This window comes from Camarhynchus parvulus, chromosome 26 (assembly GCF_901933205.1).
Source record: "Camarhynchus parvulus chromosome 26, STF_HiC, whole genome shotgun sequence".
NCBI classification, from domain to species: domain Eukaryota; kingdom Metazoa; phylum Chordata; class Aves; order Passeriformes; family Thraupidae; genus Camarhynchus; species Camarhynchus parvulus.
Window position 1 is genome coordinate 1,524,164 of NC_044596.1, and position 14,334 is coordinate 1,538,497.

Here is a 14,334-nt window from a genome sequence, read left to right on the forward strand (position 1 = left end):
GGGGCGGTGTTGTCTTTTTTTATACTACAAACTACATATAACATATTTACACTTAATTCCCAATACCTATCACCTATGTTAGACAGTGCACTTCTACTCTAAACCAATCCCAAAGTGCCAACATCACAGCAGAAAATGTGACCAAGAAGAAAAAGAAGAAAGGCTGGACACGCCCAAGTTCCTCCATCTTGTCCCCACAACCCCCATACCAAAAATCCTAAAATCTACATTTTCACCCTGTGATCATTTTATTATTATACTATTTAAACTTCTGTGGCTTTCAGGTCCTCATACAAAGCTGGTAATTTGCTCCAGGGGTCAAAATCAAATCCCCAGGTGCTCTGGGCTGAGTGCCAGGGTCTCCGAGCCCCCCAGTGGGGTCCTTGGTCACTCTGGACATCCAGAGGGGTGCACTGAGTTCTGACAGACTCTCATCACAAATCACTCCAAGACAGTGGGTTAAGCAGAGAGATGAGTGGGGTGATCTTATGGCTGGAGCAGTGGGAACTGCCCAGCCAGGGTGGTGCGAGGTGGGACAGGGCAAGGGGCACAGCTGGGGCTCACAGCAGGCAGAGGGGAGCAAATGCTGCTCTGCTCTGCCAAAGCTCCCTGCACCCAGCCATCCCACTGGCACAGAGATGAGTGGGGTGATCTCACGGAGTTCTTGCATTGAGCACTGATGGTGTAGGAGTAGGACTTGCAACCCCTAGACAGGCATAATGTGATTCTGTTCTCCATGCACCCACCCTGCAGAGAGCAGCCAGGAGCAGGAGAACACACAAACCCCTGGAAGCAGCCTGGGAACCCAGCTCAATGCAGGCTCTCACCTGCTGAGGCATCTACGACAAAGGCACACACATCCACCTGTATGCCAAAATGGAAACACAGCACTTGCATCTCCAGACATGCATGAGGAGCTTCCTGTCTGCTCTGACACTCAGAGGGCTCAGCTGCATCTCAGATCCCAGCAGAAAAGACACCTTCCTCCTCCAAGGATATGAAATGTGGGCTGAGGGGTTTGCAATGAACCACAAGAGCCACACAGTTGGGGCTCATGTTGATTTTTCCCCAGCTCCCTTCCTGCACGTTCCAGGTTTGGTGCAGGATGTTCAGATTGTCGTGGCCTGAGCATGGGGTGGGTGCTTGCTGGGAGCAGCCAGTGGAGAGCTGGGCTGCATCTGGAGTGTGTGAAATCCAAAGCTGTGTTTTGTGTCAGGTACATACAGGCAACGTGTGTATTTGTGATTGTGATATGTGTGGAAAACGACCATGGGACAGTTATAAAGGTGAATTCTAATAATAACTGAGGAAAGTAAAGCATGGAAGAAGGCCTTTGAACCTATCCTTTGTTTGCAATTAACCTTAGTTGATTTAGGAGCATTGGAATTAAAGTGTTAAGGATGTTGCTTTTTGCTTGCAGTTAATCCTTAAAGAGTTCTGCAATAATAACCTTTTCAGGTATAATTTTAGAATATTGCTTGTATCCTTGAAACTATAACTTTGGAATATATATAAAGGAAACAAGCTTATCTCACACCTTAACAAAACAGTGAAAAGCAGCTTGAGAAAGGAAGATGAACACCAACTCAAGGATTAATAGTTTCGACCAAGGGAAGCTGGACATCACTATCATGAGGTTTATAGTCCTTGCAATTAAAAGGTGGACCCACATCTGGGGAGCTGGACCTCACCAGATGGGATTCTTCTTCCTTCTTTTGGAAACCTGACCCCCACCATCTGGGGATACTCCTTTTGGGATACATCCTGAGAAAAACTAAATCACAATAGTGTATAGAATTGTGACATAAAAATTGGGAATACAAACTGCTGATGAGTAAAAATTGGAATAGAAACTGCTGAGAAAGCTGATGAGTACCCCTATAAATACCTGTGAACCTCAACTATCGGTGTGCAGTTGGAGGGAAAACTTCCCCCACTGTACACAGCACTGTATTGCTCATACTTTACCATATTAATTAATAAATGGATTGCTGCTTGAATATTGGCCTAGTCAAGCTTCTTATTTATAACAAGTGGGAGATGCTGCAGGGAACAGGGTGGACCTTTCAGCATCCTGGAGATAAGCAGGGATCCAGTCTGATCCCCCTGAATGTTGTTTGGGGCAGACAAAGCTTCTGGAAAGCCTCCACCTGCATGGACTCTGCACATCACAACTTGCTTTGTGACTGAGGACACAGGAGGAGAGGAATAGTTCAATGTAACCCTCAGGGCAGGGTTACATTAGAGATTAGGAAGAAATTCTTCCCTGTGAGCATGGTGAGGGCCTGGCACAGGGTGCCCCATCCCTGGGAGTGTCCAAGGCCAGGCTGGACAGGGCTTGGAGCAACCTGGGATGGTGGAAGGTGCCTGCAGCAATGTACCTGAACAACTTAGACTACAGGGTGCACCAGCCATTCACTTGTAACTGCTCTTATCAGAATGGTCTCAGGGCCCTCTAGAATTCATCAAAGTTACTAAGATATAAACTGTACTAAAATAAGAAAGAAGAAGCTAAGAAATTAAATTCCAAAACAACAAGAAAGAAATAACAGAGAGCCACCTAGGCTGTAACCAATCACATATTCTGAGAAGTGCATGCAAAACTCATAGACAAACAAAAGCACCAATAAAAAATGTGTGCTCAGCATGAGCAGTAGAGTTAGAATGTATAAATAAGTGGATAATGTAAACAATAAACAGCTTCTGCTTAATCATAGTTGTGCAGGAATCCTGAATTTCCCACAGGGGGGTGGAATGAGATGATTTGTGAGGTCCCTTCCAACCCAAACCATTCTGTGTCTCTAAGGCAGGTGGGAGCACCCTTGTCTGAGAGGATGGTGGAGGAAGGTGCAGTTCCAGAGGGGGGGTAGCAGAATACAGTGCCAAGGGTCCAGGAGAGTGAGCTGCACTGGGTTTGCTCATGGCTGGAAGGACCCTGCAGAGACAGCAAAGCCAACTTTTGGCACCATGGAGGTGCTTGGCTCCTTGCCTGGGTGGGTGCCAGCACTGCCTGCACCACGCTGGATGCTCAGGGTACTGGGACTGGGTCTGGAGACCAGTGGCACACTTGGGAGACCAGCACTCAGCTGGCATTGCTGCCTGGAGAGTAGGAAAGGGTTAGCAATCCTCAGTGCTGTGCCTGGTGATGCCTGCATGCAGCTATGCGAGGTATGTGTGGCACCAGCACACCTCAGCAGGGGAGAGACTCTCCTTGCCCTGGCTGGGCTGCCTGCAGACAGCTCTGCTCCAGCATGGGGGGATAGGGAGCAGGATGGGGTCCCCACACCCCACTGACAGACAGGCTGGCTGCTGGCTCCAGCTCTGCTCCCTGGGGAGTTTATCTGTCAGAAGAACAGATGGCCCCACTCCACTGGCCCTGCACAGCCAGGATTTGCCTTGCAAAAGCAGGAGGTGACATGCAGAGAGGGCAGCAAGCACACAGAGAAGCTGCACACTGCTGGCTGTGCTCCTGCTATCCATGAATCCATTAGACAGGAGGGATTATCACCCCCACAGATCCCCACACCAGCCACTGCCCAGGACCTGTGCTCTGGCTTCAGAGCCCATCCCAGGTGCCCACCAAGCCTCCATGGGTGCAGGGAGGGCTGGGCTGTTCTCTGCCACTGGAACCAGGTGCTGTGGGAACATGGAAGGCACTGACTGATGTTGGGGAAGATGAAACAGGAAAGTCTTATAAATATGATTGTCTGGCAAAAGATTTTGAGAATATGGAAACTATAAGGGAGATTGAAATGAAAGCAAACTTTGAGATACCTCAGTTACTGAACAACTGGAAAACAATGGTGTGGCCAGCTGAAGGTAATCCCCTTTTGATGGAACAACACCCTCTGCTTGCAGACAGCTCCAAGGGTCAGAGCAGACCCTGCTGGCTTGGCAGAAGGGCCCAAAGAGGAGGTTTGAGGGTTTAAAATGTAACACAGTGTGGTAATGTAATGATTCTTATAGGCTGTATGGAAATGCTATAGGATTTGTATTTTGTACTAGATTGGTTAGTGAGAATTAGAATATTCAGCACAGAAGAAGATTTATGGTATTGTATCGGGAACCTCACTCTCTGACCCCTTTTACTCTCTTACCCTCTCATCCTCTCTCCCCCTCTCTTCTCTCAGTCCTGCTCCAGCTGTGGCTGGCAGCTCCCAGCAGGGCCCTGCACCCAGGCCCTTTGCAATAAACCCCAAGTTCCACGACCTGGCTGCAGAGATCTCTCTTCTCCCTCTGTCCCCATCGTCCTACCCCCTGACACTCCTACAGGCTGACACTGCTGGCCCCCACAGGCAGCTCATTTCATTCCTCATGCTCCAACAGCCATAGAGGGAAGAAATCACCCCCCAAGCACAGCCCCAGGGTCACACTGGATCCAATGGGGTCCCCAGAGCACCTGTGGGGACATCCTGTTCACCGGGGACCAGGCCTTGGAGCCCATCCAGGCAAAGTTTTACCTTGTGCCCCAGCAAAAGCTGTCCCAGCCCAGGGAACTGGCAGGGCCAGTCCCCACCCTGCAGCTGCTCACTAACAATGCCTGGTTTTGACAAAGGAAAAGCAAACCACAGCCTCCAGCAGCCCCAGCCAGGCTGAGACCAGGGAGAGGAGAGAGGAGAGAGGAGAGAAGAGGGAGAGGGAGAGGAGAGGGAGGGGAAAGTGGCACTGCAGATTCCCAGGCTGGGAAAAGGCCCAGCAAACCACATCAACCAGAAAAATGCTGGGGTTTTCAGATGCTGCTTTTTCAGTTCAGACAAAATCCCAAAGTGGGACAAGGGACAAGGGGGTGTTGAGGGGTTTCTCCTCTCCAGGTGTTTCTCTCTCCTTGCTTTGTCCTCAGGTGACCTGAGCAGGCTCCAGGCTCTGCAGCAAGGCTCCCCTATCACTGAGGGGGTATTGGGGACACTTAAAGGTGATATAGGGACTCTATTATTAGAAGGGATGAAAAGACACTTTTTAAATTAGAAATCTACAGTTCTTCTTTTTTTTAATTAGAAATCTACAGTTCTTCTAGAAACAATGGTGGACTTAAGATCTGATTGGCCTGTGAGGAATCTTCTCTCACACTACTGGTGAACTATGAATAGCACACTCTAGAGAACCATATCTATAAACAATGGTTACAAAAAGAGAAATAATAACTGTTTGACTTCTTTCATCTAAGTTTTTTACAGCTTCTACACAGCTTCCCAGGATTTTCCTGGGAGAACAATGTCTCTCTGTGTTCAGAGGATATGAATTACTACACTGTGATGGTGTTCACAGGGGTCTTAGGTTGAGGGAAGAGATGAGGATCTGACTCCATGTTTCAGAAAGTTTGATTTATTATTTTATAATATATATTAAATTAAAACTATACTAAAAGAATAGAAGAAAAGATTTCCTCCAAAAGCTAACTAAGAATAAAATAGTAAAAAATAATAACAAAAGCTCTGTCTCAGACTCTCTGTCCAAGCCAGCTAAGCTGTGACTGGCCATTAATTAGAAACATCTAACATGGGCCAATCAAAGATCTACTTGTTGCATTCCACAGCAGCAGATAACCATTGTTTACATTTTGTTCTTGAAGCTTCTCAGCTTCTCAAGAGGAAAAAATCTTAAAGAAAAGATTTTTCATAAAAGATGTCTGTGACACTACACTCCCCCAGCAAAGTCCATGTTGCCCTGAGCAATACAGGCTTAGGGCTTGCTGCTGCTGCTGCTGCTGGCCACCAGCACAGCTCAGGGGCCTGAGCCTGGGGCACTGAGGACACCCAGGACAGTGCCTGGCACCTGCTGCTTTGGGGGCTATGCCAGGAGTGCCCACCCTGCAGTGCCCGGCCTGGGGACCTGCCCAGGAGCCCTGGCATGTCCTGCTCCTGCTGTGAGGTGTTGGCACAGCAATTCCCCCATGTGCAAATTCCCTGTGTGACCCATCCCAGAGGCTGCATTGGGGCTGGGGAGGTGCAGGGCTTTTCCCCAGGGCAGCAGGAAGGTTTGGGGTACATCCTGGGGAATAAAGGCCCTCTCACAGGGCTGTGCATTGGGTAAATTCAACCTCCTGGCACTAAGAGCCCCCCATTTTCCACTGGTAATGAGGATGAAGAGCTGGGTGGGCTCTCCTGCTGCTGTCCCTCACCCACCCAGAGAAGGAGTGGAGGCTGCCAGGGCTTGTGCAGCAGCACATCCTCCTGCACACCAGCTCATCCCACACAGGGACAGTCCAGCACACAGGGCAGCATAAAGCCTGCATTGTTCCCAGATGGAAATGATCATCCTGGTGACCTGGAAATACAGAGAAGCTCTGTCAGCAAAGCTATAGGGTTTCAAAAGCTGAGATCAAAGGGCCCTCCGGGGCAGACTCTGCAGGCCCTCACAGACACCTGTAATAAAGACACGTCCTTCTAATTATTCTCATTTTGCCTGCCAGAGTCACCAGGGCCGTGGGGCTGGTCCTTCGCTCAAAGAGCAGCAGGGGGGACAGGGACCTGGCAGGAACAAAGGATTCTTGTGTGGGGATGGCTGGGTGCAGGGAGCTTTGGCAGAACAGAGCAGCATTCGCTCCCCTCTGCCTGCTGTGAGCCCCAGCCATGCCTCTTGCCCTGTCCCACCTCACACCACACTGGCTGGGCAGTTCCCACTGCTCCAGCCCATCCCATCCCAGTGATGTCCCCCTGGCTGGGCACTTCTCACTGCTCCATCCCATCCCAGCCCATCCCAGTGATGTTCCCCTGGCTGGGCAATTCCCACTGCTCCATCCCATCCCATCCCATCCCATCCCATCCCATCCCATCCCATCCCATCCCATCCCATCCCATCCCATCCCATCCCATCCCATCCCATCCCAGTGATGCCCCCCTGGCTGGGCAGTTCCCACTGCTCCATCCCATGCCAGTGATGCCCCCCTGCCCCCTGCACAGCTGGGCACACAGGAGCAGCCAGCCCCACACTGGAGCAGCGCCACTGGGGACCTGCCCTCTCCCAGCACAACCTGGCACCACCAGCACTGTGCACTGGGACCTGTTCCACACCCTGAGCAGAGCCTGGAATCCCTCCCACAGCAGCTCTGCAGAGTGCTCTCCCCAGCCTCTTATCTCCTGGACTTCAGACTCCACCGTGGGACAGATAAAGTATCTGCAGACACACCTCGAGCACACAACCATCAGCCTGGGGGAATGCTGGATTTCTCCCTCTGCTTTCAATTGGCACAGGTGGTCCTGGAAATGCCAGGGCATGTTTTTGTGCCACCCTGGCCACATCCCTTTGGGTCCTGTCACAGCAGGGACACTGTGGCCCCTCTGCCACTATGGGTGGGGTAGATGAGGGGAGTGAGAAGTTATTTTGGGCACCCTTTTCAGAGGTGTAGAAATAGCTCCCAAAGGGCAGGGACCCTCCTGTGCAGGCCCAGCAGAGAGCTGTGCTGTGGCACATGTGGGATGAGCTGCTCTGTTCTCAGCAGGTCAGGCTCAGCAGTGTTAGGAGGAAAACTAGGACTGTCCCTGACCTCAGATGTCACAGGAGAAAACTAGCACAGCTTCCCAGCAAATGGCTCTGCTAATTAGAGGAGGAGGAGGAGGTGACATATTGTTCAGAGTCTCCTATGGCCAAGGGTTGGACAGCTCTGGCCATGGGCTGCGGGGCTCCCAAGGAGCCAGATGTGCAAGGTGCCACCAAGCAGCCAGATGGGCAAGGTGCCATCATGCCTCTTTTGGGGTGAGATGGGCCCCCTGTCTGCCCCAGGTGCTGCTGGTTTGAACTTGGCTTGTCCTTCCCCAGCAGCACTGGAAAGATGCTTCACCTCCTCCCTTCCCTCCCCTGCACTGGGGCAGCCAAAGGGAGCTGGGAGTGGAGGGGGATGGGGCTTGGAGGTGACAGCAGCAGGGGACATGCCTGGGGCTTAGAGAGGAGGGACAGACACTGCTTGTGGGGTGGGGGACACTGCTGATGGTGCCCAGGGTCACCAACCAGTCCAGGATCTGCTTCTCAGGATGGCCCACAACGATGGCAAATTTAGTGCGATGCCATTGACTACCCTGCTGCTGGGCACTGCCTCTGTGTCCCCAGGAGCCACCAGGCTCTCTGTCCTGGGGAGTTTGGCCCACCTGGCTCATGTGGCACCGTTAAACCTGCACACTGTGAAAGCAGCTTGGGGGGACAGGGGGACACTGCTGGGGCTGTGGCAGCCAGAGGATGTCCCCCACCACCGAGAGAGGTGAGGGGCTGTAGGGGTGCCAGGGCTTTGGCTGTGTCCTGGAAAGCCCCAAGCAGCTCTCACCGTGCCCTGGCTGCAGGACTGGCACAGCCTCTGTTTGCCCTCCTTTCTGCTCCAGCCGTGTTTGCCTTCACACAGCACCCAGTGCTGAGCAAACAGCACATGGGGACAGCCAGCAGCTGGCAGGGAGGGACAGCCCTTGGAGGATTGCCAGGGGGTAGGACAGTGGGGATGGATGGAGAGGAGAGATCTCTGCAGCCAGGGCTTGGAACTTGTGGGTTATTGCAAAGGGCCTGGGTGCAGGGCCCTGCTGGGAGCTGCCAGCCACAGCTGGAGCAGGACTGAGAGAGGGAGAGAGGTAAAGAGAGAGAAGGCAAGAGTGTGGTAAAGAGGATGAGAGAGTGAAATTCCTGATACAATACCATAAATCTTCTTCTGTGCTGAATATTCTAATTCTCACTAACCAATCTAGTACAAGATACAAATCCTATAGCATTTCCATACAGCCTATAAGAATCATTACATTACCACACTGTGTTACATTTTAAACCCTAAAAACTCCTCTTTGGGCCCCTTCTGCCAAGCCAGTAGGGTCTGCTCTGACCCTTGGGCCTGTCTGCAAGCAGAGGGTGTTGTTCCATCAAAAGGGGATCACCTTCAGCTGGCCACACCATTGTTTTCCAGTTGTTCAGTAACTGAGGGATCTCAGAGCTTGCTTTCATTTCAATCTCCCTTATAGTTTCCATATTCTCAAAATCTTTTGCCAGACAATCATATTTATAAGGCTTTCCTGTTTCATCTTCCCCAACAAGCCCTGGCTGTGGCCCCAGGCCTGCCTCCCCCTGCTCCCCCCAGGGCAGGCTTTGCAATAAAAACACAGATCCAGTTTGAGCTGGGAGGCTGCAGGGTGGGGGATGCTGGCAAGCCACAGCTCCAGAGCAGGAGGGTTGTTGAGGGCTGCAGGAGGGATTCAGCAGCTTGCTGTCAGGGGTGAACAGGCCTGCATTAATTACCCTGCAGATATCCCCATGTGACGGTTGTGGGGATGACACAGGAACTTCTTCAAGGGAAAGGCAACTTGTCCTGACTGGGTGGGTGCTGGGAGCAAGTCTGGGTCTGAACAAGTCTAACCATGACACCTGAACCTGCACCCTCCTCTATGCCATCCTTGTCCCATGGTCTCAGCCATGACAGGACACTGAACTCTGCTTTTTCCTCTTGGGGTTTGTTATCTCATATTTGGTGGCTGCAGACTCATGGCTGTCCACAGGTAATGAGTGGGGAGAGCTCAAGCACCCCAGGGACTTGTGAGGCTTCTCCCAGGCAAGTGGGCACTGGGAAACTGTGCTGATCAGTCAGATGGGCTGGTGTGAACTGATTTCTCCTTGTTCAGAAGGAGAACATGGAGACATCCACAGCCCAGTCTGCTGACAGCAGAACCTATCCAGACTCACTCTGTGATGAATTCAAAGCAGGTAAGTTATGCACTGGTTGGTGCAGGTGTGTTTTTCAGCAGAAATGGAACAGTTGATGTGCTCATTTCAGTCCCTTGTGAGCTCGGAAGCCAAACTGGAAGAAAGCCCATGCAAAAGAACAAACAAGCAAAAGAACAAACAACCCAGCTCTGTGCTTGGAGAGTAGCCCACAGAGTTTTGTGGGCTCATAGCTCCATGTAGGACAAGTCTCAACTGACAGAGTTTGTTACAAGCACTGTCCAGGTGTCCTGTGTGGTCATTGCCCTCCAGTGGCCATTCCCAGGCCAGCCAAGTCCAGCTGTGTGTGTGGAGAAGGCTGGAGATGGTCCAGGCTGCTCTGGCCACCCCATCAGCAGCATCAGCTGTGCTCAGAGGAGCAGCTGCAATGGGTCACGGTGCTCCTACATCTCCAGACTTGCTGGACCTCATCCTAAAGCTGTGCTGGCCACCAGCTTCTCCTGGTGATGAGCTTAAATCCCACTGCTCCCACTGAACATGAGGGCCATGGTGGTCTGCTCTTGGGAGAGCACCAGGCAATCTGCAGCAGGACTGATGGCCATGACCCACACGCTCACACCATCACTGCTGGTCATCAATCCAGCAAAGGCTGCAGAGTTGGGTGTCCCCAAGAGTGCACATTCCCCTCTGCAGGTCCCTAGCACTGACAAATGGGAACACACTGCTGGGACACCTCAGTGAATGGGCACACACTGCTGGGACACCTCAGGCTTCCTGAGGGCCTGACCCAGAAGTGCCATAGCTCCTGGAGGGAGTCATCCCTGAGGCTGTGATCTGTGGGGCTCAGTGGATGAGACTTCAGAAGGAGATGCCCTGTCGGAACTCAGTGCATCCCTCCAGATGTCCAGAGTTACCGAGGACCCCGACGGGGGGCTCAGAGACCCTGGCATGCAGCCCAAAACACCTGGGGATTTGATTTTGACCCTTGGAACAAATTGCCAGCTTTGTATGAGGACCTGAAAGTCACAGAAGTTTAAATAGTATAATAATAAAATGATCACAGGGTGAAAATGTAGATTTTAGGATTTTTGGTATGGGGGTTGTGGGGACAAGATGGAGGAACTTGGGTGTGTCCAGCCTTTCTTCTCCTTGTTCTCCATTTTCTGCTGTGATGTTGGCACTTTGGGATTGGTTTAGAATAGAAGTGCACTGTCTAACACAGGTGATAGGTATTGGGAATTAAGTGTAAATATGTTATATGTAGTTTGTAGTATAAAAAGACAACACCGCCCCAGGGGCGGTCAGAGTGCCTGTGGCTGCCCTGCTGAGCAGATCTTGGCTGGGCAGAGAGAAAATTTTATAGATAAGAATTAATAAACAACTTCAAGACCGAAAAGTGAAGAGTCCAGACTCGTTCTTCAGTTGTGTGGGCTGAAACAGAGACATCCTGCACATCTCGGGGCAGCAATTAACAACCAAATACCCGAGATTGCCCCAAGGACCTGATGGTGCTCCTTGATGGAGGAGAGGCAGGACCACTGCACCATCCCCACTGAGAGGGAAGAACATGCCCAGGTGTACCAAGGTGGCACTATGGTTAGTGAGATAACACTGATGGAGGATAAACAGGAACATTTCAGCAGCTTCCCTCCCCAGCCCAAGGCTACAGAGCTCCCTCCAGCACACCTAACAGATTCTCACCTGTCCTGGCCCCCAAAACACACAGGCTCTCTGCAGGTCCGTGAGCTGCACCTTGGGAGGGGTTTGGCCAGCTGAGCCCATGCCATGGAGAGCTCTGCTGCTGCCAGGCTGTGGGAGTGAAGCCTCAGGGCAGCCAAATCCTGCAGTTTGGGTGGGCATGAAGCTCCTCTGCCCACAGGACAGCCCCACATTGATCCAGCCCATTCCTTTCCCTAACTGCAACCTCACTAAATTTGGGCCCTGACCTTCCCTGCCCACTGCCCCCAGTCCCTGGAGCACATGGCATCAGGTGTCACATCAGCCACTCTGCAGCAGCCTGGTGGCATCTTCCCTGTGGTTGGAAGCCAGAGGCAGGGAGGAGCTGCCTGCTGTGGATGCAGCACTCCAAGTGCTGCTCCAGGTGTGGGATGAGCTTGTGTCAGGGCTGGAGCAGATCCAGACAAGCCCTGAAGGGCTGGATGTGCTGTTTGCCTCAGGTCCTGGCCACAGGACAGTGCTGGAAGGATCCTGGAGAAGGCCTTTTGCTGTCTTTACCCTCCCTGTGAAAAATGCAGATTTTATAATTGGCTTTTTGCAAATATTAAAATGAATATTATATGTGTTGTGTTAGAAAGTGATGCTGTATTAATTTTCCTAAGTAGTGTGTTAAATATAGTTTTAGGTTATAGCAAAATGTTAAAATAGAAACGATACTATGTAAGATACTTTTTTTAAAGAAAGGACTTGCAGTGAGATAGCAGCCACAGGACACCTAAATCTTTCAGAGAAAGGGAATTTATTGCTCCATTATCAGAAGAAATAAACTTCTTCCCACCTCATTCAGCCCTGAAGACGCCGTCAGGATTAGGAGGAAGAAGTTGACACGGATCAGACAGAATTCTGTGTTTGAATGGAATTTATGCATCATGTATGAGGTGTATGAATATGCAACAGGTTATTGTTTTTAAGGGTTAATCCTCTGTTAATGGGGTCTTTTTTGGGGCTTATTTTGCCCAGAAAAGATACCCGGACTGTTTGTAACTCTTTGCTTTTATTGTCTCGTATTGTCCTAATCCAAATTGTCCAAATTATTATTACTCTAATTATATTACTATTTTTCTAACCCTTTTATTATCATTAAACTTTGAAAATTTAAAAAAACCCAAGTGATTGGCATTTTTCACAGTCCCCTTTCCCAAAACACCTGCAGCAGGGCTGGGGTGGGCTGTGCACAGGCACAGAGGGGTACCTGGGTGCTCTGGCTTCTCTTACCCTACAGGACACATGCCCAGCTTGGGGTTCCTGGGCTTGCCTGGTGGGATTACATTAGACATATATTATATTATATTATATTATATTACATTATATTATATTATATTATATTATATTATATTATATTATATTATATTATATTATATTATATTATATTATATTATATTATATTATATTATATTATATTATATTATATCATATTATATCATATCATATCATATCATATCATATCATATCATATCATATCATATTATATCATATCATATTATATCATATCATATTATATCATATCATATTATATTATATATATAATAAAGAAAAACCCATTATTGTCTCTAGACAGCCAGGACACAGCTTTGACCCAATTGGCCAATTAATATAAGCAACCATCACCAGTATCCAATTAAGAACTCCCTTCAGGTGAACAATCTTCCTAACATATTCCACATGTGCAAAACAACAGGAGCAGCAAATAGAGGTAAGAATTGTTTTCTCTGTGCTCCTCCAGGAAAAATCCTGTGAGAGAAAATGCTGTTTCTCTCTGTTTGGGTGCCTGGGCTTGCCCGCAGCCCCTCAGGGTTCACCCTGGGGCACAGAGCCACCCCTGCACGGCTGCCTGCTCCCCGAGGTGCTGTGTTTTCCTTTCAAACAAGCCCTAGGCATTCACCTCCATAAATAAATAGAAATCAGCCCCCGGAGCACGGCACGACAAAGAGGGCACTGTGTGCAGGCTGCAGCGCTGCCAGGCTGGCTCAGCTCGGCCCAGCTCAGCCTTCTGCCGAGTGAGGGCATGGAGGGCACGGGAGGGGCCCAGCCCGGCCTGGGGACAGCCCTGGGGCTCCGCGGTGCTCAGGCGGGGCAGCTCCTGCTCTGGAGGAGGTGGGGAATTTCCACAGCAGCTGAGCCCAGCCCGGCCCTCAGAAAATCCTGTGTGGCACAGGGAGAGAGCCACGGTGCCAGGCCAGGGTCAGCAGTGCCCACGGCAAGGTGTGGGGCAGGGGACAGGCCTGCAGACACCATGGTGTGTGGGGCAACACTACACAATGCCTCTGGGCTATGAACTGCCCTGGTAGCAGGCAGACAGAGGGTCCTGCAGCCCTTCCAGTGGCAAGGGGAGCTGCAATGCCAGCCCAAGGTCGGGCAGGGGGTCAGTGATGCCCACGGCAAGGTGTGGGGCAGGGGACAGGCCTCCAGAACCCATGTAGCAGCACCACACAATGCCTCTGGGGCTGTGGGGTCCATGTGAACTGCTCTGAGCAAAAATTCAGAGGGTCCTGCAGCCCTTCCAGTGGCAAGGAGAGCTGCAGTGTCAGCCCAATGTCAGCGGTGCCCACAGCAAGGTGTGGGGCAGGGGATGGGCCTGCAGACCCCATGGTGTGTGTGGCAGCACCACACAATGCCTCTGGGGCTGTGGGGTCCATATGGGCTGCCCTGAGCAAAGTTCAGAGGGTCCTGCAGCCCTTCCAGTGACACAGGGAGCCACAGTGCCAGCGCAAGGTGTGGGGCAGGGGGTCAGTGATGCCCACAGCAAGGTGTGGGGCAGGGGATGGGCCTCCAGAACCCATGTAGCAGCACCACACAATGCCTCTGGGGCTGCAGGCCCCATATGGGCTGCCCTGGTACCAGGCAGACAGGAGCAAAGAGGGTCCTGCAGCCCTTCCAGTGACACAGAGAGCCATGGTGCCAGCCCAAGGTCAGCAGTGCCCACAGGAAGGTGTGGGGCAGGGGACAGGCCTGCAGACACCATGGTGTGTGGGG